The sequence below is a fragment of the Bos taurus genome, chromosome 10 (assembly GCF_002263795.3).
Source record: "Bos taurus isolate L1 Dominette 01449 registration number 42190680 breed Hereford chromosome 10, ARS-UCD2.0, whole genome shotgun sequence".
Lineage (NCBI taxonomy): Eukaryota > Metazoa > Chordata > Mammalia > Artiodactyla > Bovidae > Bos > Bos taurus.
Genome location: NC_037337.1, coordinates 44,963,139 through 44,989,478, shown reverse-complemented (window position 1 = coordinate 44,989,478; position 26,340 = coordinate 44,963,139). Strand labels below are relative to the sequence as shown.

General features: G+C 40.5%; 1 long non-coding RNA gene across 1 annotated transcript in view; it reads left to right on the top strand.

Annotated features, from left to right (window-relative positions):
* LOC104973145 (uncharacterized) overlaps nucleotides 1–26,340 on the top strand; it is a 194,747-nt gene extending 168,407 nt beyond the window's left edge. Inside the window, exon 7 of the long non-coding RNA XR_009496090.1 lies at nucleotides 417–26,340. This is a non-coding gene — a long non-coding RNA (uncharacterized lncRNA). The remainder of the gene's footprint in view (nucleotides 1–416) is intronic.

The following is a 26,340-nucleotide window of genomic DNA, read 5'->3' as shown; positions in this document are numbered from 1 at the left end:
ACCCCCTTACTGAGAGATTCTGTCATTAGTAGAAGATCTAAGAGAGATGACCCACATGACTTGAAATCAAGTATTGAACCTATATTGGCTAAATTTGTAGGTGCCTCTAAATAAGGCAGGATAAGGAGAACGTTGTTCATTGAAAGTTAGAAAAAGAATTAAAATGAATATGATAAAGGATTATTTTGAAATAGTCATTTAGGATCTAAAATGAAATACTAAAGGTACAAATTGAGGAAAACTGAGGGAAAGTATGGCATTAACATTCTGATGAACAGTGTCAAATCATAATGTTAAAAAGTAACTCACATTCACAAGAGAAGCAAACGTAGGCAAGCTTTAGTAACAATGCCATTTGCGTCAGCTTGAAAACAATGCTTCTCCCAAGCTCAGGAGCTGTGCCTTCTGGTTCTTAGGATTCTCTCACCGTGGACTCCATAAAGGCTGTTGACTCCTGAGCTGATATAAACGCTGGTGTCCGGATTTTGGAGCTCCAAACTAAGACGTGAGACTGAGGGTTCTACAAAGATAACTGTGAGTGGGGAGAAATAGATGGATGGAAAATGATCCTCAAAGCTGGTATGTCTAAGCTGGGGAATGAAGACGGAGCAGCAAGCACACAGACTGGATGTGAAAATAAGCCTCCCCACTTATTAGCCAAGTACTTTAACCTATCTTAGCTTCTTTATCTAAATTTCCTTATCTATGAAATGAAAATATCTCTTTAGGTGATTCTTAAAGGAATTAAAAGAGATAATGTCAAAGGAACTTTGTAAAACGCAAACAGATGTGGGGCACTGTTGTTGATAGACAGCCGAGCTGGGACAGTGATTATCCTCAAGTATTGAAGAAGTATTCCATACGGTTGTTGAATCTGTACACTGAACAAGGAGTTGCAGCCAAAATGGCCAATGGGGGCTTGCCAGACTGTTGCCCTGGCTCAGACTAAATTCATAAAGGATATAAGAGCACCTTTCTCACGCTAAGGCATCCTCTGCCTGGCAGGACAAGCACCCACCCAGAAGAGGTATCTTTCCCCATTCAGTTTCATGAAGGTGCCGTGTAGGTTTTGCGCATTTTTATATAAATATACAGCAGCATTGTATATTCAATGGTAGTCAAGAGGATAATGCTAGACAGTTGTTTTCCATCTCCTCAGTGGAGATGCAGTATTTGTTGAACTTGAAGTTAAAGGAGAGCTCAGGCAAAGAGAAGCTCTGTTGATCTAAGAGAGCTCAAACATTAGACCACTTGAAGTGACAATAGAATATCCATCTTTGAAAAATCTTTTAAGACAAAATAGGAGATCTTCTAGATGTCTGCCATCTAAACATCTCTCTGACACATTTTCTGGTTCTCTGATTCTTATATTATCCTGAGTTTAAAAGACTTTAAGCCTGCCCTGTGGCTTTTCCCTGGTTCACTCACCAGGAAAAATAAAAAATTATTTCTTTTTCTTAGTTGGATTTGTATTGTCAAATACCAAACTGCATTGCATAGTAATAATAAGTTAAACAAAAACAGACAGGAAATATTTGAAACTTTTGGGAGTCTATAGATGTCTCATGTCCTGTGCATGGAACTTCTTTACAAAATTTTTTCTGACATGTATTGCTTAATCCATTCAACTTTGTAACCTAGTCTGTAAGAATTGCTTCCCAAATGGCGATGTTTCCTCTGCATTAACATGAGGTTAGCCAGTGAGCGATATAATCTGTTGACATCAACAAGGATAATACTGCCTGCTCTGAGCCAGGAGTTGAAATCAAAGCAAACAGGTAAGCTGTTGGCCTGAGCCAGCTGTACCTTCCAAAGATCCCAGCATGCTGATTTCCCTTCCATTTTTGGAAATGCTGCAGGAATTATAGCTGAATGTTCCTGTGTTGAAATAATGGCTTTACCCTCAGGACCACTTTATGCAGAGGACTCTGTTTTCAATATAGTTTTGCAAACAGTGACCTTATCTGTATAAATTTGCCCCATAGAGAACCATCTTTTTTTTTTTTCCCCCAGTGATAGCAAATGGCCCACAAATGAATACTGCTTAAAATGCATTCATTGACTGAAGGAGTGCTCAAACACTTCTAATATAGAATAGTTTACATTATAAAATACCTTTAAATGTTATGTAAGCTTTTATAACAACTCTGAGAGTCACAGACAAATATAATCCTCGTTTAGCAGATGAGGAAATACACCTGGAAGGAAGTTAAATATCAGAATCAGAATCATAAAAGTCAGTAGCTAAATCAAATTCACCCCATTACTCTTGGTCAGGCTCTTTTTTATTTGTATATGTATAATTTTATTTATTTATGTATTTATTGGCTGTGCTGGGTCTTCATTGCTGCAAGGGCTTTTCTCTAGTTGTGGTGTGTAGGCTTCTCATTTGTGGTGGCCTCTCTTGCTGTGGAGCCCGGACTCTAGGGCCTACCGGCTTCAGTAGTTGCAGCACGTGGGCTCAGTAGTTGTGGCTCCAGGCTCTAGACCACAGGCTCGGTAGTTGTGGTGCACAGGCTTAGTTGCTCTGCAGCATGTGGGATCTTCCTGGATCAGGGATTGAACCCATGTCTGGTCAGATTCTTTTTGGGCCACTCTTTCTGAATATCAAGCAGAAATAGAAGCTTATTTTTGGGTATTCTGAAAGGTAAATAAGGGGACACCACCACATGATCACATTGGATATTAAATTATATTAATTCAGTTAACCTCTTATTATTACATTTTCTAATGTCACACAGTTTAAAAATTATTTTCAAGGTCTTCTGTGTGAAACACAGGTTAAGATAGGAAGTTCTTGACCTACTTTTAATTGTTCTTCATTTCTAGAGATTTAAACCTCTAGAGGTTATTTTCATTCTATCATCAACCAATTAAACTCCCTGTTCATACTGAATAGCTGCCCTTGAGAAATTTAGAGTTGAGTCAGGGAGGCCGATTATATATATTCCAGTTGGAAACTATAAGTGTAATCCCAATGTCTAAAGCTGCTAAACACAAATGTGAGTCCATTAACACACATAGGCAAGTCTTCATGGCTATTGACTGCATGTCCAATTTCTACCAGTGTTTCTCTCCAAATAAATCTTGGGATTCCCAGAGATGCACACTTGGTTGTCTAAGTCCCGGTCTTGGTTACTGAAGCAACAGTGGGTGACAAAGCCAAGATTCTGAACTCCTGGTTCTGACAGTGCCTCAGAGGTGTCTCTCTGATAGTGGAATACTGCTCGCCCTGAATGGCCACTGCCAGGGTCATACCTGTGATGACCACCAGGAGGACAGTTGGGTTGTCCTTTCTAAGGGTTGAGAATATTTCTATAATTGATCTCCATCTGTGCAGGGGAGAGAAATGGACACACAATTTTGTTCAAACTCCTAAAGAAGCGGTTTACCATGAGGGCTTTAGTCACGTTTTGATGCAGTGTCATCAGTAAAGGGTTCAGTTCAGTTCAGTTCAGTTGCTCAGTCATGTCTGACTCTTTGCAACCCCATGGACTGCAGCACGCCAGGCCTCCCTGTCCATCACCAGCTCCTGGAGTTTACTCAAACTCATGTTCATTGTCAGTGACGCCATCCAACTGTCTCATCCTCTGTCATCTCCTTTTCCTCTCGCCTTCAATCTTTCCCAGCATCAGGGTCTTTTCTAGTCAGTCAGTTCTTCACATCAGATGGCCAAAATATTGGAGTTTCAGCTTCAGCATCCATCCTTCCTATGAATATTCAGGACTGATTTCCTTTAGGATGGACTGGTTGGATCTCCTTGCAGTCCAAGGGACTCTCAAGAGTCTTCTCCAACACCACAGTTCGAAAGCATCAATTCTTCAGGTGCTCAGCTTTCTTTATGGTCCAACTCTGATATCCATACATGACTACTGGAAAAACCATAGCCTTGACAAGATGGACCTTTGTTGGCAAAGTAATGTCTCTCTGCTTTTTAATATGCTGTCTAGGTTGGTCATAGCTTTTCTTCCAAGGAGCAAGCATCTTTTAATTTCATGGCTGCAATCACCATGTGCAGTGATTTGGGAGCCCCCCCAAATAGTCTGCCACTGTTTCCACTGTTTCTCCATATATTTGCCATGAAGTGATGGGACCGTATGCCATGATCTTTGTTTTCTGAATGTTGAGTTTTAAGCCAACTTTTTCACTCTCCTCTTTCACTTTCATCAAGAGGCTTTTTAGTTCTTTTTTTGCTTTCTTCCACAAGGGTGGTGTCATCTGCATATCTGAGGTTATTGATATTTCTCCTGACAATCTTGATTCCAGCTTGTGCTTCATCCAGCCCAGCATTTCTCATGATGTACTCTGCATGTATGTTAAATAAGCAGGGTGACAATATACAGCCTTGATGTATCCCTTTCCCTATTTGGAACCAGTCCATGTCCAGTTCTAACTGTTGCTTCCTCACCTGCATACAGATTTCTCAAGAGGCAAATCAGGTCATCTGGTATTCCCATCTCTTTCAGAATTTTCCACAGTTTGTGGGTAAAGAGTAGAGAAAGTAAAGGGTAAAGGGTAGAGAAAGACAAACATATATGAAAGTAACAACAAGAATTTTTTTTTAATTAGAACTGATTTTGTATTCAATTTTTAGTCAGTCTAGAACTAGTCAGGAGAATAAGTCTCAAAGGATTGGTTTGATCAGTTTTAATTAACCAGGTGACTTTTATCTCTTTTATTGCCTAATTGTTTTGTCTTTTTTGATATATTTACCCAAGCACCGTAAAATGTATGAAGTGTTATCAGACTCCATCTTGGATGGTCTAGGACAGTTTTCTTTTTTAGAACTCTTTAGGCAACAAATTTATACTAGCTTCTTAAGCAACTCAAGTTTGCATTTTTTAACTTGATAATGAGGCCATTGTCAGAGATAAATTATGGATCTTTCATCATAGTTCAGAAATACTTGTGAAAAGGTGAAATCCACTATAAGGACAATTTTTGGTAAGTTGTCATATAAAACTCGATGAAATATGAACAAATGAAAGAATGGCTTTGAACGCTTGGAAAGACTAGATTACCATGTCTAAAGAACAGATCACATTTTGGAATGGTCAGGACAACAAGGCTGTCTCATTAATCAAGAAGGATAGGCCCAAGAATGGCCATCGAGATCCCTTTTAATGGTAATAGATATCATTAACAGTTTGACTGTAATTGGTCTAATTGTAGAGGACAAAATACCAGGGAGAGTTTAAAAAATCATGCAATGATTCTGCATAGCTTTTTGGGAAAATAATTGGAACAGTTTGCTTAATTAGTCTCATATTTCCTTGTTCTTTGATGTCCTTGGACCCTTTGAGTTTCTGAGAAATATCAGTAACAGGAACTAATTGGTAGGGACTTAGAATCCCATTAAAGAATATAGATGTGTCAGAGCTAAAAAATATATATGTATTAGTGAATTTTTAGGATGTATATCAAAATTAATATTTAGAAAGTTTGGTAGTGCTAGTGCTTAGTCACTCAGTTGTGTCTGACTCTTTGCAATCCCATGGACTGTATCCTGCCGGGGTCCTCTGTCTGTAGGATTTCCCAGGCAAGAATACTAGAGTGAGTGGTCACTGCTATTCTTTGAGAAAGGCAAATTTAGTTGAGACATTCATGGGAAATGAAGAAGTTAAGCCGAGAGCAAAAGAGATTAATGCAAAAGAATATAAGTAAAGAAGAAAGAGACAAAGAATACATTTCAAGTTCAAAGATAAGGCCTTTGACCCAACTATGTATGTGCATCCAAACATATAAAAACATACTTGATGTCACCTTCTTCATCCATCAAGGGTTGGTAAGGAAGCTGATGGCTTCCAGAAACTGTCTGCTTCTGGAGGCCTTTTAGTGAGGCTTGAGTCAGATGTACAGCGGTCTAGATTGGAAGATTCAGATGAAAAGCCTCAGTATGTTTACTAGCAAAGTTGATTGTGATATGTGTCTTGGAACTTAAAATCAGTATTTGTGTTTAAGAACACCTGAAATGGCTCTGTTGTATGTAGTTTGAAGGCTGACTTTCATTGTAGTCTGAGTGTATTTGGCTTCCTAAATCTATAACATGTGGTGGTGAATTGAGCCAAGTACCTTCCAGAATCGCAGCTCACATCTGTTGGACCTATGACTACATATCAATCTATCATATCTGACAAGGCCAGAATGTTCCAAATGGAATCTGTTGGAGGGAGAGTCAAGTCTCACAGGGCTTTACGTAACAGTTTTATACAGTGAAGATTGATGTGGATTTTGACAGATCCCACTAAAATGGAAAACTGGGGTAGTTTTGGTTATAAAACAATGTAACTCATTTTATGTTTCAGAAATGATGTGTCATTGACATACTTCTTTAAATATTTTAACGGTAAAGTGACATTTTAAAAAATCATTCAGTTTTCCCTGGGTAAAATTTATTCATAGGGTAAAATTTCATCACCTGTTGAGTCTCTCAGGTAAATTTTTTCCCACCCATAATTTTGTAATGTCTGAACCAATTTGACCCTGACACCCCCACTGGGTTGTTTTTCTTCTTTTTTTTTATGGTTCATTAACGGTAAAGGCCTGGAGATATAGTTTGGAGAGACACGAAAGGATGTGAGAACATTTTGATATAGTATATATTTTTTTCTACTGGAGTAAATTGTTATATTTGAGTAAGTCCATTTTATTTATCAGTCAGATTGAACAACTGTCTTTTAATGGATTGAACAACTGTCTTTTAATGGCAGCAACACCAGTAAGGGTCATTAGTTTTGTACAATAGTAGTCAGGTGTGTTTTTAGGATGGGCTTCAGTCTGAGTTACTGAAATTTTCTTTAGATGTTAGATTGTTTAGAATAAGTGGATATTAATTTATTTTTTAATGTTTTTATGGGGGTGTCAAAAGAAATCAGAAAAGCCCTTTCAAGAAAGTAATATGTCAAAATCATGAACAACGTTAACTTTGACCTGTCTTAATTGTGACATAATCATGTGGTGCTAGTGAAGGTGAAGAACCTGCCTGACTAATGCAGGAGACTTAAGAGATGTGGGTTTGATCCTTGGGTTGGGAAGATCCCCTGGAGGAGGAAATGGCGACCCACTCCAGTATTTTTGCCTGGACAATCCCATGGACAGAGGAGCCTGGCGGGCTACAGTCCATAGGGTTGCAAAGAGTCAGACATGACTGAAGCGACTTAGCATGCACGCACACATGCATGTCAGAGCTATCTAGGGGACAACAAGCTATTGCTAGCAGACTATTTGGGCTTCCCAGGTGGTTCAGTGGTCAAGACTCTGCTTGCCAATGCAGGTGATGCGGGAGACGCAGGTTTGATCCCTGGGTCAGGAAGATCCCCTGGAGGAGGAAAGGCAACCCAATACAGTATTCTTGCCAGGAAAATTCCGTGGACAGAGGAGCCTGGCAGGCTACAGTTCATGGGGACACAGAGTCAGACACGCTGAGCACACACACACAAACACACACAACAGAGTATTTAGAGTCTTTTATTATTATTCATATAGCACTAAGTATACATTGATTATTCTGAAGATGTAGTCATCCCCAAATAATATTATCTTAGGATTGTCATCAGGGTCAAACATCAGCCAATAAGAACTGGGCATGCTCTAAAGCAGCTCTTAGATGTCGTGAGATTCACTTATATAGGGAAGGGAGATAGGGTTATCTACTGCTGTGTAGGAAGCAGACAATACAAGAATTTTATAGGTGATAATCAAATGGCCTCATGTGTTTGTTATTGTTTGCTGCCTCTAGCAGATAAACAAGGTCGATAAGCCTTAGATGAGAGGTGGAGAAAAACGTAAGCTATGGGCTTATGATAAGCTCTGAGTTTTGAATAAGTACCTTTAAAGTATAACCTTGTCCTGAATTCACAGTGTGGAAGAAGGGATTGGCATAGGTCAAAATGTTCAAAGTAGGGGATTAGTCTAGTTTTTGCTTAAGAAAGGAAAAGGCTCATTTGGCATCTGGATTCAGAAAGTGAGCATTGATGTAATGGTTCGTGTCACTTGTGTCATTGACAGAGCTAATTAAAATATGAAGAGCATGAAACAAGCCTTATTATTTTTGTACTGCTCCTTTCATAAGGTGAAGGGATAAATCTTTTTGGTTACCTAAGGACTATCTGGAAAGCTCAAAGATGGTTTTGATGTGAAAGAATCTTAAAAGCTTTTTAAAAATAAAATTTGCATTTGGGGTTTAAATTAGGCAAGAAATAAAAAAAAAGGAATGAATGAAGCACCATATGCTTCAGGTGGTGTGATAGGAATAATGGTAAATAAAGCATTTGCAGGAATGGTCTGGAGTGGAGAAGGTCTGCAGTGGAAATGAGTTATGCAAATATCACAATGGTCCAGTCATAAGGTGATGAGGGCCCAAATGAGAATCTGTCATTGAGACTGGAAGGAATGTGTAGCAGCACATGAAGTAAGAACTGGCAGAACTTCTGATTGCCTGCGAGTGAAGCACAGGAGCAGGCAAAGGTCATGCCTCGCTTTTGATCCTGGGTCTCTGGGAGACAGAAGGGAACCTGGGACAGACATGGGTTTGTAGTATGGTGACGTGCATGCATGCTTAGTTTCCCAGTCGTGTCCAACTCCTTTCAACTCATGGACTGTAGGCCACCACACTTCTCTGTCCATGGAATTTTCCAGGCAAGAATACTGGAGTGGGTTGCCATTACCTGCTTCAGGGGCTCTTCCCCACACAGGGATCAAAGTCGCATCTCCTATGCTGGCAGGTGGATTCTTTACCACTAAGTCACTAGGGAAGCCCTTGTAGTATGATGGAGCTGAGGTTGAAAAATCAAGGGATATTTTTTATTAATTTTGTTCCTATATAAGATGATGGATGTCCACTAAACATATTGTGATAATCACTTCATGATATATGTAAATCAACTCATTATTATGCTGTATTCTTTAAACTTATACAGTGCTATCAATTATATCTCAATAAAATTGGAAAAAGAAACCTTAGAATTTCCTAAGTGGAAAAAAATTAATTTAAATAAATAAAATGGTTTATTTTCAAATTAAAAAAAAAACAGGAAGGGAAAAGGCAAGTGTAACCTTGTAAATTAGGAAGAGATAGAAGGAAAGATATGTGCCTTTTCATTCATTCATTTATTCATTCCATCACTTTATGCTGCAATAGATCTGAAACCATCTGTAAAATTACATAGATTATAAGTAGGTGAGGGAATTGATAGATGAGAGAAATAAACACAGGAACTATTAAACCCAGATGTGATATTGACACATAAGTTTGCATACTATAGACACTACACTGCATGTTACTAGGGCGATAGTGTTAATTTGGGTCTAGACTTCCAAATAATCTGTGCAGGGACAGAAGCACTGCCAATAGAGGATTCTCAGTACCCATGAAAGTAAATTTCCTCTTTAGTAGGAGCACAGCTTTTCACAGTATTGATCCGTGAATGTTTTCCTGCTGTCATAGAAAGAGGACACAGTGATGTAACAGATGAGATAGTCTCCTGCCTGATGCCTACAGGGATTTGTAATGGAGAAAAGGCATTACTATATAAATGGTGCCGGCTTTTCCCTCTGCCCTTCTCTTTAAGGAGTATTTTCTTTGTTCAATTCCTTCTCCTCGTCTATCATGTAAGGACAGTTCTGCCTTTGCAGACTTTCCCCCTAGGATTCTGTGAATGACTAATTGAGAGGAAAGGGGAAGGATGAGAAGCCAAGGCACATGGGTGAACTAAGGTTGGGGGAGGGACCCTGTAAGGAGTTTTCAGAGGAGAGGTCAGGCTGCAGAATATTCCTAGATGGTTGGATGGCATTGATTCAATGGCCATAAGTTTGAGCAAGCTCCAGGAGATAGTGAAGGACAGGGAAGCCTGGTGTTGCTGCAGCTCGGAGGAGCCATGAAAAATGAAATAGGCACAAGGAGAACAAAATGATTTTGAGAAACATTGCTGTTGACTGTGTGTCTCTTTCATAATGTTTGAGAAATGTTAATCAGGGATTATTTTACTTTGAAATCTTGGTTGTTGGAGTTTCTTCCGTGGATGCTGGTACCACTCTGAGATGGCAGGATGTGAGTCCTTGTTTCATTATGGAGATATTAGGGTGGCACTGGTAGTGTGGTGGGGGGTGCGGATGGTAGACCTGAAATGCTGCACTTCATCCCTGTCCTAGACTGACATCACTGTGCATCTGAGGTCTGTTTCTCTCTGACGGTTAGATCAAGAGCACAGGTGGCCGGCCTTGAAATATTGGAACAGTGGCCAAACTTAAAGATTCGGTGCACTAAAAGTTGCAAACTAAGGGATAATGTACTGATGTGTGTTCATTAAATAGAGGTTGCCTCACCAGAAACAAAACAAGAAGGCTCAAGGAAAGGCAACTTGTTGGTTTCCAAGTCAGTACCGAGGAATGCCTACTTTCTTAAGACAACTCCAAGAAGAAGCACAATCCAGACCTATGCTCTGCATGGCTGGAATTGTCCCAGAGGCACCTTTGATTATAGGACATTTCTTTGTCAGGGTTACAGAATATTCCTAGATGGTTGGATGGCATCACTGACTCAATGGCCATGAGTTTGAGCAAGCTCCAGGAGACAGTGAAGGACAGGGAAGCCGGGTGTTACTGCAGTCCACGGGGTCACAAAGAGTCGGACACAACTGAGCAACTGAACGACAACAGACATCCATGAAATTATCACCACAATCAAGATAGTGAACTTATCGTTGAGATTTTTAAGAAATATTCTGTGAATTTTGAATTGCCTTTGGTCAATTTAAGAAACACATGTTAAGAGTTTTCATTTTTTTGAAGTTACTTTTTGGCTGCCAAGCTGTGTTTCTCTGACTAGGACTCCACTAAGATTCTGGGCTTCAGTAGGATTATATTTAATACAGAATTTAGAGGCTGTTTCTTTACCATTCTTCAGTTGAAAAAAGAACTTCAGAACGTAATTTTATGGCTGATGGGTGACATGGGAGAGAGAAGGAGGCTTAACGGTACAGCTGTGGTTGCTGGACCGTCTGTTTGGGCCAAGAGCAAGGTTTCTCATCTCCAGTAGAATGAGGATTCTGTCCCTGTTGGCAAGCTCCGTTCTTGTAGCTGAGCTTTGGAAAAGTCCTGGACCATAGAGAGTTGAAAGTTGTAATATTTAGCAAAACCTTGGAGTATCAGTATTCTGGGTTGCTAATTGATACCAGATCCAAATGCGTTGGCAATCAGTAGAGCCCAGGGGAAAATTATGATTTTCTTATTGAAATTAAGGAGCCTAACCAGGACAGTTGTCTGGGCAGAACCATGGCAGAACCAAAATCATCCCCAGGAAATACATTCACTTGTGTGTGGGCTAACTTGCTTCAGCCGTGCCTGACTCTCTGTGATCCTACGGGCTGTAGCCCGCCAGGCTCCTCTGTCCATGGGATTCTCCAGGCAAGAATACTGGAGTGGGTTGCTATGCCCTCCTCCAGGGGATCTTCCTGACCAAGGGCTCGAACCCATGTCTCTCGAGTCTCCTGCATTGGCAGGCGAGTTCTTTACCACTAGTGCCCCCTGGGAGGCCTGAAATATGTTTGGGGTTATTCTAATTTTTTAAGTGACAAAGATTCTAGGACTAAAGTTCTTGTGGTATGGAACAGATCATCTAATCATAAGATTAGAAAATTTTAAAAGAAGATAGTATTCACTTCCTGCCAAAGTCATAGAAGAATTTAAATAAAATTCTCATAGAACTTCTGATTCTAAGCTGTGTACCTTTCTGGTTTGCTCTCCAGTACAAATTAATTGTACATTGAATTCCCAGTGACCACATCAGGATACTTTGAATTGTGAGTAACAGAAACCCTGACTCAACTGGCCTGAATAGTAATGGAGTTATTTCTCATTAACAAACCCACAGTTTGAGCAGTTCCAGAGTTGGTTAGTTTAGTGACTAAAAGACATCATCAAGAATCTAGCATTTTTGTAGCTTTTCCACCATTCCTCATTAGAGTATCTGACTCATCTTCAGTCGAGTTCTCTAGATGCTCCAAGCATTCCATTCCTATTCAACAACATCCAGTGGCAATAAACTCATTCCTTATCTTTGTTTACTTTTTTAAGATCAAGTATAATGTGTCCCCAAAGCCCCTCAACTGTCTCCCCTTCACATCTCACTGGTTCAAATGGTGAGTAATTCACCCAAATGAATTACTGGCAAGCTGAATGGGATCCCTGGATACACATAGATCAATCAAGATCCAACACTAATTTGCTGGGAGAGAGATGGTTACTAAAACAAAATCAAGGATCTCCTGCATTGCAGACAAATTCTTTACCATCTGAGCCACCAGGGAAGTCCTCTAAAACAAAATCAAGGTTTTGCTAAAAGGAAGAAGGGGAAGAACACATCTGTCATTCAGAATTATGGAAAGAATCTGATTAGAATTGAAAACATATGCCAGAGTTAACTATTTTTTATTAGGATTCTTTCTTAAGCCATTATTTCTGACAAAAATTTATTAGTAAGACTAATAGTCTATAAAGACCCCTCCTAGTACATTGCTGTAAAACCATAACCTTTGCATTGAGAATGTGTTTTAATTCTTAATAGCAGGCATTTAATAATTAAAATTCAAGTTAAAAAGACAGAATATCTCTTTTGTGCAGTGCTACAAATGGTTATCTGATCAATTAGAAGATGAACCTTATCAACCCTGACCCTCAGGATCTATTGAGGTGTGAGTTTTGGCTGGAGTATGATTACCTGGAGGCTCTATACTGAACTCATTCAACCTAGCCCTTTCAGACTCATGACCATAGAACCATGGGTTAAGAACAGTCAAAAGCAACTACAATCAACTGTCTTTATTCCTGTCTTTATAAGGAAACAGAGAACAGGATCAAAGTCAATAGCAATCGTATCAAACACCTGCATCAGACCTCACCTGGTCTGGTTCAAAGCCCCTGTGGGAACCGGTACTGACGTGTGCTCAGATAAACTTCCTGCAGGTGCCCCCCGCCAGGGCGCCCCTTTCTCTATATATTGTACCTCTGTTGTCTCCAGCCCCATAGCTTCCCTTCTGATGCTGAGGTGTGGGTCACACCCTATTTGGTACTCAAACATGCAGTCCTGAAAGTGCAGAAAGCAGTAACACTCCATGGGGCAAACCTTTGACCGGTAGAAAAGGAAACTGATTGGTAAATTCTTCCTCCTTTATCCCTGCCCCACATGCAGCTTTTATCATGGCTTTTTAAGGGACAGTCCCAACAGTATCAAGGCGTCAATTGAATTTAATGGCATAAAACTATGAAGTATCCTTCTGTTGGCTTACTTTCCTTCCTGCCTCACTCTCCCTGTGTCTCATGCCTGCTACCTGAACGTGCATCCCTAATAAGGTAATGACATCAAAAACCGCTTCAGGCCCTGCTTTCTGGAAAGCTCAGCTTAAGTCAGAAGAGCAGCTAAACCTAAAATCTACCTGCTCCTTGTGTAAAACATGGGGTTAAGGAGCCCAGGCTCATAATTAATAATGGAGAAAACAGACACAGAGTTTAGAAGAGATACTTAATTAATATATTGAACACATTCAATAAATAAAAATTGTAGAGATTTCCCTAGTGGTCCAGTAGCTAGGACTCTTGAGTTCCCAGTGCAGGGATCCTGGGTTCTATCCCTGGTTGGGGAACTAGGTCCCACATGCTGCAACTAAGATCCAGTGCAGCCAAATAAATAAACAAAAATACAATTAAACAAATAAAAATTGTGTAGTTTGGGAAGATGGGAAAAATTCCTTATTTAAAATATGGTAGGCTAAAGTCTGGGTTCTTCTAGGAAGGAGATGTAGATTTAGGAAGATGGGGTGTGTCATTTTGATCTTTTTAGCTCTTGCACCTCCTTTATGCTGACTATAGCATATTTGCTCAATTGACACTTGTTGAATGAAATGAAAGAAAGTGACAGTGATATATTTTTTTAACTTTCACTTTTTCTTTAAAAAAGTTAATTAATTTATTTTAATTGGAGGCTAATTACTTTACAATAATTGTAGTGGTTTTTGCCATACGTTGACATGAATCAGCCATGGATGTACACGTGTTCCCCATCCTGAACCCCCCTCCCACCTTCCTCCCCATCCCATTCCTCAGGGTCATCCCAGTGTACCAGCCCTGAGCACCCTGTCTCATGCAACAGTGATATTTTTAAGTGGTGTGGAGGAGGTCTGGTTAGTGGGCAAGTTGAAGGCAAGAAGTCAAGAGGAACAAGGTGTGACTCTAAAATCTGCCTGCCTGGCACTATGAGCAAATCCCATAATGTCTCTTAATCTCTAAAGCCTCTTAGTACTTTTCTTACCTAAAGGATAGGTGTGGGGCTTCTCTGGTGGCTCAGTGGTAAAGAATCCACCTACCAAAGGACGTGGGAGATGCAGGTTTGATCCCTGGGTCAGGAAGATCCCCTGGAGAAGGAAATGACCACCCACTCCAGATTTCTTGTCTGGGAAATCCCATGGACAGAGGAGCCTGGCGGGCTACAGTCCATGGGGTTGCAAAAAGAGTCAGACATGACTGAGCACCTAAACAACAATGACAGTGATGAAGGCTGCCTGAGCCCAGCCAGACCCAGCAGCGTGAGATTGTGAATGGAAAAGCCAAGGGCTGGAGAGACCCAGAGAGGGCGGATGGTGCTAGGAGGCCTACCAAGCCAGACCTGGGGGTCCACCCGTTCACAGGGAGAAATGAATCTAGAAGGAGGTCAGTTCAGTTCAGTCGCTCAGTCGTGTCCAACTCTTTGCGACCCCACGGACCCAAATTTTAAAATTTAAAATTAATTAAAAAAAAAGAAAAAGTGAAGGTTAAAAAAATATCACTGTCACTTTCTATCATTTCATTCAACAAATGTCAGGCTTCCCTGTCCATCACCAACCCCCGGAACCTGCTCAAATTCACGTCCATTGAGTCAGTGATGGCATCCAACCATGTCATCCTCTGTCGCCCCCTTCTCCTCCTGCCTTCAATCTTTCCCAGCATCAGGGTCTTTTCCGATGAGTCAGCTCTTTGCATCAGGTGGCCAAAGTATTGGAGTTTCAGCTTCAACATCAGTCCTTCCAATGAACACCCAGGACTGATCTCCTTTAGGATGGACTGGTTGGATATCCTTGAAGTCCAAGGGATTCTCAAGAGTCTTCTCCAACACCACAGTTCAAAAGCATCAATTCTTCGGCGCTCAGCCTTCTTCACAGTCCAACTCCCACATCCATACATGATCATAGGAAAAACCATAGCCTTGACCAGATGGACCTTTGTTGGCAAAGTAATGTTTCTGCTTTTGAATATGCTATCTAGGTTGGTCATAACTTCCCTTCCAAGGAGTAAGCGTCTTTTAATTTCATGGCTGCAGTCACCATCTGCAGTGATTTTGGAGGCCCCCCCCAAAAGTCAGATACTGTTTCCCCATCTATGTCCCATGAAGTGATGGGACCAGATACCATGATCTTAGTTTTCTGAATGTTGAGCTTTAAGCCAACTTTTTCACTCTCCTCTTTCACTTTCATTAAGAGGCTTTTTAGTTCCTCTTCACTTTCTGCTGTAAGGGTGGGGTCATCTGCATATCTGAGGTTATTGATATTTCTCTCGGCAATCTTGATTCCAGCTTGTGCTTCTTCCAGCCCAGCGTTTCTCATGATGTACTCTGCATAGAAGTACTCTATGTACTCTGCATTAAATAAGCAGGGTGACAATATACAGCCTTGAGGAACTCCTTTTCCTATTTGGAACCAGTCTGTTGTTCCATGTCCAGTTCTAACTGTTGCTTCCTGACCTGCATATATGTTTCTCAAGAGGCAGGTCAGGTGATCTGGTATTCCCATCTCTTTCAGAATTTTCCACAGTTTATTGTGATCCACACAATCAAAGGCTTTGGCATAGTCAATAAAGCAGAAATAGATGTTTTTCTGGAACTCTATTGCTTTTTCCATGATCCAGCGGATGTTGGCAATTTGATCTCTTGTTCCTTTGCCTTTTCTAAAACCAGCTTGAATATCTAGAAGTTCACGGTTCACGTATTGCTAAAGCCTGGCTTGGAGAATTTTGAGCATAACTTTGCTAGCATGTGAGATGAGTGCAGTTGTGCAGTAGTTTGAGCATTCTTTGGCATTTCCTTTCTTTGGGATTGGAATGAAAACTGACCTTTTCCAGTTCTTTGGCCACTGCTGTTTTCCAAATTTGCTGGCATATTGAGTGCAGCACTTTCACAGCATCATCTTTCAGGATTTGAAATAGCTCAACTGGAATTCCATCACCTCCACTAGCTTTGTTTGTACTGATGCCTTCTAAGGCCCACTTGACTTCACATTCCAGGATGTCTGGCTCTAGGTGAGTGATCACACCATCGTGATTATCTGGGTCATGAAGATCTTTTTTGTACAGTTCTTCTGTGTATTCTTGCCACCTCTTCTTAATATCTTGTGCTTCTGTTAGGTCCATACCATTTCTGTCCTTTATCGAGCCCATCTTTGCATGAAATGTTCCCTTGGTATCTCTAATTTTCTTGAAGAGATCTCTAGTCTTTCCCATTCTTTTGTTTTCCTCTATTTCTTTGCATTGATTGCTGAGGAAGGTTTTCTTATCTCTCCTTGCTATTCTTTGGAACTCTGCATTCAAATGGGAATATCTTTCCTTTTCTCCTTTGCTTTTCACTTCTCTTCTTTTCAAAAAAGGTACAGACTAGGAAAATTGTGCTCAGAAGGAGGCAAAAGAAAAAAAAAACAAAAAACAAAACCGAGCTCTAGACACAGTTAACAAGTTATGCAACCTTAAGAAAAGGATTTCACCCTTTGGAGTCCTGTCCATTGAACAAAGTGTAACTCTAAGTTTCTATTTGTCTTTCATCTTGCATGGTAATTGGAGAAAGAAATGGCAACCCACTCCAGTACTCTTGCCTGGAAAATCCCATGGACGGAGGAGCCTGATAGGCTACAGTCCATGGGGTCACAAAGAGTCGGACACAACTGAGCGACTTCACTTTCACTTTGCATGGTAATGGGGCGGGGGTGATACAGCTTATGATACTGTTGTTGTGCCAGGGAAATTCTGTATAAGAATAAAGAAGCAGCTGTCCATAGACAATCTTGATTTACTCTGCTAGAGGGGACTCAGATGCCTTACGTGCTCCTGACAGCCCCTCCAGAAAAAGCAAGAGGCAGATGGTGGTGATGGAGAGGAAGTGAGAGACCTACCCAGAACACTGAATGGGCCTGCTTGGGACTGTCGTCTCCACATCCTTCCTGCACGAGCTCACGGGGTGTGGCTTTGGTGTGGCTTCCAGGGCTCCACCAGTGTTCTAAAGTCCTGTCTGCTCTCCTTTTCCTGTCCCCCCAACCCACATGCCCTTGCAACAGAGTGAAAAATGAATCGCCCATCACCTAACTCCTCAATTGGACTGTCTTGAGCTACTGCAACAGATCTCTGCTAAGGGCCTCAGTAGGAGGGTGACCAGCTACCCCCTTCATGATGAGGTACCTGGAGAAAAGGCTCGGAAGTGGATGGAGACACCATACCTATGGGTATCTGAGCTCTTCTTGCCATATGGCAAGGGGTACCTCAGGCCCAGGCCCTTCATCCACATACCTCTGAACCAAAGTTTTTAAATTTTGAATATTCCTTTCTCCACACTCTGTGTATCTGAGTATTTTGAAGCCTGTTGCATCCCAAGTTTTTAGCTTTTCTTTTTTTATTTTAAGCAAAAAAGGATGAAAGCCTTAAGATAGTCTAAGGAGGAAGATTCTCTTGTTGGCATTGTATCAGATTCTTTTCTCTGGGGGAGGCCTGCTGTTGAGGCAGGGTGGGGTGGGTTCAAAAAGGTTGTAACATGTTCTGGCTTGGGGCCCAACATTGTTGAAAAATGCTTAGAGGAGACTCAGAGCACTTAAAGATTTTTGGCTTTAAAATTGTCTTTGTTTAGATTTTTAAATTTGTTTAAATATTTTCTCAGAGACAATAAAAGAACTTGAATAGAAATTTTTTCCATGAAACAAATTCTTTCCTAACCTAAGCTGACAGACTTTTTACAACAATAGTAACAACCATTATCATCTATTTTTTGATGTTACTAAGGCTTTAGGTCCTATTCTAAGTGTTGCACATGCTTTATCTCATTTAATTTTTTCAACGGTCTTCAAACTTAGTACTGTTATCCCCATCTCAAAAATGAGAAACCAGAGACTCAGATGGCTTGACTCTACTATTTATATGTTAGAGTATATTAGTAAGCGTTAGAGTTTAGATTTGGCTACAAACCTAGATTTACTTGACTTCAAAGCCTGGTCTCTATCAGTGGTGTGCTGGCACATGTCCAACAGCCAGCTCTGTGGGAGGGGAGGGGAGGTCTGCTTTACAGTGTTTGCCAGTTTCCTGGAGTGTAAATACCCCCAACCATGGCTGATTTCAAGCTACCAACTTGACCTCACTGAAAACGGAGTTGGGAAGAAATACGTAAAATTGACTCTCGCTGGTATCAGGTGCCACTGATATAGCACAGCTTACTGTGTCTGTTATATTGTTATCAAACACATTTTGGAGGCTGGAGCACACTTGTGTCACCTGCGATTTAGTGACAAGATCCCCAGTCTCTTTACTCTTCATATATCCCTATGTTTATTCTTGAAGCATGCCTTCTTTGGACACTGAAACTGAGTACTTACCCTGGCCAGACCCTTCCCTAAAGACTTTTCTCATCTAATTTTCCCTGTAGCCGTTTTGAGGAGACTGCTGTTGTTTTTCTCTTATTTCATAAAATGAAGAAACAGATGCTCAGAGTGCTCAGGGAATTTGGTGAAGGTCACACAGCTCACAGCTAAGGCTAGATGTGAATCTATGAGTCTTGATGAACTTTTCAGTAGGAACAGGAAAATAAAAAAGAGGTTGGAGAGTAGTGTTAGCCAAGCAAGCTTGGACATAGATGACGTTTTATCTATATGATACAAAAAAAAAAAAAAAAAAAAGCACACTATCATTCACTAGTATCAGGGTAATAGCAAACGTCAGAATGATTGGCTGTATTTTCATTTTTATAATTTTTATCATCTGGATAATCTGCAAAATTAATTTTATCATCTATATAATTTAGGAAAAGCAATCGTGGTACAATAAACTTATGGAAGACCCTGATGCTTGGAAAGACTGAAGGCAAAAAGAGGAGAGGGCAGCAGAGGATGAGATGTTTAGATAGCATTACTGACTCAATGAATTTAACCAAACTCCAGGAGATAGTGAAGGACACGGAAGGCTGGCATGCTGCAGCCTTCCATGGGTCACAAAGAGTCAGACATGATTTAGCGACTGAATGACAATAAAAACGTATGGAGGAATTGAAGGGTCTAGATTGAGTCCACCTTCATCCACATCAGCTACATGATCTTGGATGTGTCCTTTGACTCTTCCTAGCTTTTGACTGATCCCATGGACAGAGGAGCTTAGTGGGCTGCAGTCCATGGGATCTCGAAGAGTCGGACACGACTGAGTGACTTCACTTTCACTTTTCACTTTCATGCATTGGAGAAGGAAATGGCACCCCACTCCAGTGTTCTTGCCTGGAGAATCCCAGGGACGGGGGAGCCTGGTGGGCTGCTGTCTATGGGGTCGCACAGAGTCGGAAATGACTGAAGCGACTTAGCAGCAGCAGCAGCAGCAGCAGCAGATTTTGACTGTCTCATTTCTAAAACAAAAAAGCATCATTGGAGACAATGTAAATGAATGGCATTTATGATCCAACTGTTTACATAATATTAAGTTTGGGGGTTGAATATACAAAACTTGAAAGAAGGAACTTCCTTTTATTCACAGCCTTTGAGCTTTCAGGAACAAATGTTAAAAGTTGACAATTGGCTCAATTTTATAATTTGGAGTTTAGTGATAAAAAGATGATACATAATTTCTTTAATCTTCAAGGGCTTTAAAAATATGTCCAAGATAAGTGTATTTTTCATGGAATTAAAAAGTTGTGAACTTACAGATGAATATCCAAAATCAGTCTCCGCTAGGAGAACTAGGTCTCTTTGGGCGGGCTTCCCAGGTGGCTCAGTAGTAAAGAGTTCACCTGCTGATGCAGGAGATGCAGGTTTGACCCCTGGGTCAGGAAGATCCCCTGAAGGAGGACATGGCAACCTACTCCAGTGTTCTTGCCTGGAGAATCCCGTGGACAGAGGAGCCTGGTGGGCTACAGTCCATGGGGTCGCAAAGAGTTGGACATGACTGAGTATGCACACGTATTTTATTCTGTTTCTTACACTAGTTGGTTCTTGCTAATTTTAAGGATAGGTTAGAAAACCAGCTGAATACAAATGGACTACTGTTATGCCTGGTCCCTTCTTAGAACTGTCACCATTTGCATGGAAATGGTAAGGGTATCTAGCCAAAGCCTCGTGAGAGTTGTCTTATACACTGATACATGCATATCACAAGCAGTCTTAGGTTAAGGCTTGATGCTTAAGAAATCAAATCCTTTACATTCTCCTTTGACCAGAAGGAATGCTGAGAAAGAAAAGTATGGCTCTGTTTCCCCATGTATGCGATAAAGTCTGAGACTTGCAAAAGAGCTTAAGTAGTACAACTTATGTAAGAAGAATGCTTTGGGTGCAGTTAGTATAAACAAAGGGTCCTTGGCACGAAAGAGAGCTAAGCAGCTGCAAGAGATTTGCTTCGAAAACCAAAAGATTAAATGCTCTTAGAAGAGAGGGAGAGGAAATACCCACTAAGGTCTCTGATATTTCCATTTTCTTTCCTCCTTCTGAATAGCCTTCTAAGATTAAATATTTCTGTCTATGGTTACAAAAGAAAACCCCCAAACCAAAACAAAAAACCTCTTCTACTTAAGAATAATCATATTGTCAAAATTTTCCCCTAATTTTCCTAAATTTAAACAAGCATGGGGGTTTAAGGTTAAGTCACAAGATATAAATCATTTACATTCCTTTGCCTGTTATCTGTTCTCTGTGAAATCATTCATAAAAGGACACTGATAGTGCTTTAACCCCCACGAGAATATTATGAGTTAATAGGAATGATTGATGCAGAAAGGAATTGCCTATGAGTGAAATAATTAAAAGTATGTACCAAAATCAGCTTGTTTAATATGGAAAACCTGGGGGAACAATAATACAATGTAATAAATTTCTTTATAGTCTTGCTATTCCCTATGATAGAGCACTATCCACATAGCCACATGTTTCTTAAGACACAAACATGAAATTAACTGGAAACTTGTTTTATATTTCCACATAATTCAACTGGTTCAGTTCAGTTCAGTCGCTCAGTCGTGTCTGACTCTTTGCAACCCCATGAACTGCAGCACGCCAGGCCTCCCTGTCCATCACCAACTCCCGGAGTTCACCCAAACTCCTATCCATTGAGTCCGTGATGCCATCCAACCATCTCATCCTCTGTTATCCCCTTCTCCTCCTGCCCTCAATCTTTCCCAGCATCAGGGTCTTTTCAAATGAGTCAGCTCTTCAAATCAGATGACCAAAGTATTGGAGTTTTAGCTTCAGCATCAGTCCTTCCAATGAACATTCAGAACTGATTTCCTTTAGGATAGACTGGTTTGATCTCCTTGCAGTCCAAGGGACTCTCAAGAGTCTTCTCCAACACCACAGTTCAGAAGCATCAATTCTTCTGTGCTCAGCTTTCTTTATAGTCCAACTCCCACATCCATACATGACCACTGGAAAAACCATAGCCTTGACTAGACAGACCTTTGTTGACAAAGTAACGTCTCTGCTTTTTAATATGCTGTCTAGGTTGGTCATAACTTTCCTTCCAAGCAGTAAGCGTCTTTTAATTTCAGGGCTGCAATCACCATCTGCAGTGATTTTGGAGCCCCCCAAAATAAAGTCTGACACTGTTTCTACTGTTTCCCCATCTGTTTCCCATGAAGTGATGGGACTGGATGCCATGATCTTAGTTTTCTGGATGTTGAGCTTTAAGCCAACTTTTTCACTCTCCTCTTTCGCTTTCATCAAGAGGCTCTTTTGTTCTTCTTCACTTTCTGCCATAAGGGTGGGGTCATCTGCATATCTGAGGTTATTGATACTTTTCCTGGCAATCTTGATTCCAGCTTATGCTTCTTCCAGCCCAGCGTTTCTCATGATGTACTCTGTGTATAAGTTAAATAAGCAGGGTGACAATATACAGCCTTGAGGTACTCCTTTTCCTATTTGGAACCAGTCTGTTGTTCCATGTCCAGTTCTAACTGTTGCTTCTTAACCTGCATACAGGTTTCTCAAGAGGCAGGTCAGGCGGTCTGGTATTCCCATCTCTTTCAGAATTTTCCATAGTTTATTGTGATCCACACAATCAAAGGCTTTGGCATAGTCAATAAAGCAGAAATAGATGTTTTTCTGAAACTCTCTTGCTTTTTCCATGATCCAGCGGATGTTGGCAATTTGATCTCTGGTTCCTCTACCTTTTCTAAAACCAGCTTGAACATCTGGAAGTTCACAGTTCACATACTGTTGAAGCCTGGCTTGGAGAATTTTGAGCATTACTTTGCTAGCGTGTGAGATGAGTGCAATTGTGCAGTAGTCTGAGCATTCTTTGGCATTACCTTTCTTTGGGATTGGAACGAAAACTGACCTTTTCCAGTCCTATGGCCACTGTTGCGTTTTCCAAATTTGCTGGCATATTGAGTGCAGCACTTTCACAGCATCATCTTTTAGGTATCTTTCTGAAATAGTTCTTATTACTGCAACAAAGTTCTCCGTTCAGAACTGAGAAATGTGCAATCAGGAAGTTTGTATAACTTTAAAATTTTACTCAAATATACTAGAAATACTGATTGCTATTATCTTTAAGGATATAGAATCATCCAAATGTGATATTTTGTACTTAAAATCAGAAAAAATTCTATTTCATTAGAAAATACATATTTTGCTATAAGTTTTACTTTCATTTTAGGTTTAAAGGATTCATTAGCAAGAGAAACCACTCATTAAACACAAATAAACAATTTCAATTTTTTATGGAAGATTATTTGACTTAATTTCAATATATAGTCAGTAAAAGAAAAGAAATGGAAACAATAGAGAGAAGTTATAGCATATACATCACAAAATTGGGCTGACCTACATCCATACTTGAACAGCACTGGCAAGTCCTGAGTGACAGTTGTCTGGAGCCCCAACTGGGAAAGGATCCAGGGTGGTGTGTCCACCCCAGAGGTGAGACTTCAGATTGCAGTTTGGGGGATTCCTGATTATAATCCCAGATTGCAAATATGTCATCATCAGTTTGCACACAAAAATGCATCTCTGGTTTTACTTTAACTTTCACAATGCTGTTTGTTTCGCCTTGTGAGTTATAGGACTTCTTAGACCCAAGGGGGCTGACCTCAGGTCCTCAGGGGCTTAAGAGAGTCCAAGACCCATTCCCTTTTTTCCTCTTTCTTTTTGGCCATACTGGGCCTTTGGTCCTTAACTGGATTTTCTCTAGTTGTCCTGGGCAGGGGCTACTCTCTAGTTGCGTGAGGGCTTCTCATCGCGGTGGCTTCTTTTATTGCGGAGCATGGGCTCTAGGGTGCAAGGGCTTCAGTAGTTGTGGCACATGGGCTCAGGAGTTGTGACTCCCAGGCTCTAGAGCACAGGCTCAGTGGTCGTGCTGTATCGGCTTAGTTGCTCTGTAGCATGTGGGGTCTTTCCAGATCAGGGATTGAATCCATGTCTCCTGCATTGGCAGGCAGATTCTTGTCCACTGAGCCACAGGGAAGCCCTCCCTTTCTTATCTAGAGTGCCATCTGACTTGCTGTGTTTACAGGCAGGCACAGAATCCGGACAGTGTCCAGGCAGGTCAGAAGCAGGACAGAGACCTGCTCCCCTGCTTCTGAAGCCTGAACAAGACTTCCTCCATTTCTCTTACAATATGACACAAGACAATTGAATAGCACAATGTGAAAAACTATCCAGGATTATTATTACGTGATTAAAAGCAAGTTTTCAAACAGTATGTATAAAATACCACCATTTTTGTACTGCTATAAATACTGTATATGTTAGCTTATACATGGAAGAATATACACTAGAGTGTTAACAGTAGCTATGACTAGAAAGTAAAATTATTAAACTTTTGTATTCAATATAACATATTTCTCTAACATTTAAAATTTTATAACAATCATGTATCACATTTGAAATCAGATAAAGACTGTTAAAAATCTGTATGTACAGAAGGTAAATAAGCATATGAAAAGATGCTTAACATCATTAAAATTAGAAAAATACAAATTAAAGCCACAATGAGCCACCACTGCATATCTATTACAATGCCTAAATTAAAAAATTGTGGCAACATCAAATGCTGGAAAGGATGGGAAGAACCATGTTATTTATACATTGCTGATGGGAATGCAAAATGGTACTGCCATACTAGAAAACAGTTTGACGTTTTGGTGTAAAGTTAAACATATACTTAGCATATGACTCAGAAATTGCACTCATAGGACAAAAGACAGAAAAACTTATTTTCACACAAACACCTATACATGAATGTTTATAGCTGCTTTCTCATAATCAGCAACATCTGGAAAGAGTGCAATACCCTTTAGCTTGTGAGTGGATAAAGAAACCACAGTGCACCCATAAAATGGACTGCTTGGCAGTAAAAAAGAATAAGGTACAGGTACATGCACCAACATAAATGAATCTGAAGTGCATTATGCTAAGTGAAAGAAATACAGTTCAAATAGCTTTATGGTTTCATTTATATGACATTTGCAGAACAGATGAGTGGTGCTCAGAGCTGAGGGGCGGCATGAGGAAAGAGGATGCACTGGGCAGTGTTTTAGGTGACGGAACTTTTTATCTCTTGATTGTGATGGTGATCATACAACACTAAGCATTTGTTGAAACTCGTAGAACTGGACACCAAAAAAGCGAAATTTATTGTATGTACATTTTAAAATAACTTTTAAAACAGAAAAATAGTAATTGGAAAAAAAGATCTAATTGATGTTTTGTGAAAAATACGTATCTCTCTCCACAAGTCTTTATTCATCCTATAAATTTTCTGGGTAGAGTTAAGAAAGATTGCATTTAAATTGACAAAGATGGTTCAAGTGTAAATGAACTGTGATATTCTTGCTACTTGAGGAGAGATTGGGAGTTCAGAGCTATTAGGAAAATATTTGAAGTATAGATCAATGCTCAGTTGTTCAGGAGTGGACGTCAGATTGTTGAAGATGTATGTCTGTCATTAAGGCTTTATCCACCCCCTTCGTGCCTGAGGGTTGCCTTTTCCCACCACCAATTAGATGCAAAATGTTGTTTCATCCTGTTTATCTTAAATGCCTATGCTCCTTCTTTCTTTCTTTTTTGTGGCACCACAGAGTATTCCTGATCTTAGTTCCCCAACTTGTGTTCAAACCCATGAATCCTGCATTGGAAGAGCAGAGTCTTAACCACTGGATGACTAAGAAGGGAAGTCCTCCTTCTTTCTTTTATTAAAGCCATGAGTAAAGAAGGTTCTTGAGGACCACAGTAAGCAATGATCTCCCTTCTGTGACAGTTTTGTGGACCCTAACTGTATATATCTGCCTGGACGCCATATGGAACACTTTGGTGGGTGGCATGAGAATAATCTCTTCAGCAGTTAGCATGTGTTATATTAGTCGGTCAGTCATGTCCGACTCTTTGTGACCCCATGGTCTGTAGCAGGCCAGGCTCCTCTGTCCATGGAATCCTCCAGGCAAGAATACTGGGGTGGGTTGCCATTCCCTTCTCCCGGGGATCTTCTTGACCCAGGGATTGAACCTGGGTCTCCTGAACTGCAGGTGGATTCATTACAGTCTGAGCCACCAGGGAACCACTGGTATTTGCCAAATAAAAGCAATGTTTTCAGTTACATTTTTTATTTAAGTTTCTATGTATTATGTAAGAGCAATTATAAAAAAAGAAAAAGAGGAAAAGAAGGAGGAGGAGAAGGAGAAAACAACCCAAGAAAATCTGCCAGCCTTAGGTCAGAAGGCTAAATTTTTCTTGGTCGCATTCATTTTCCAGCTCAGCCTAGAGATGAGGCCTGTCCTCTTCACATGGCTTATTAATGAGTCAGGCTTGACAAATTTGGGTTGTAAACAGAAAAGGCCAAAACAGACCATTCAGTGTAAATAAGTCTTTTATATGGCTTCCTAAGTAATGGTTAGAATGCACCAGATGTTCTTGGTGAAGTCACCACTGCACAGAACAGCTTACCCAGGAGTCTCAACTGAGGAAAGCGCCCTCCCACAAATGCCTATCATTTTATTTCCCCTTTTGGGATAGAACACCTTTCCCCTCCCATCAGAAGATAACATTGGGAAGCTAGCTTATGTGATTCTGTTATTCTCTTTACTGTGCCTGCCAAATACTTCAG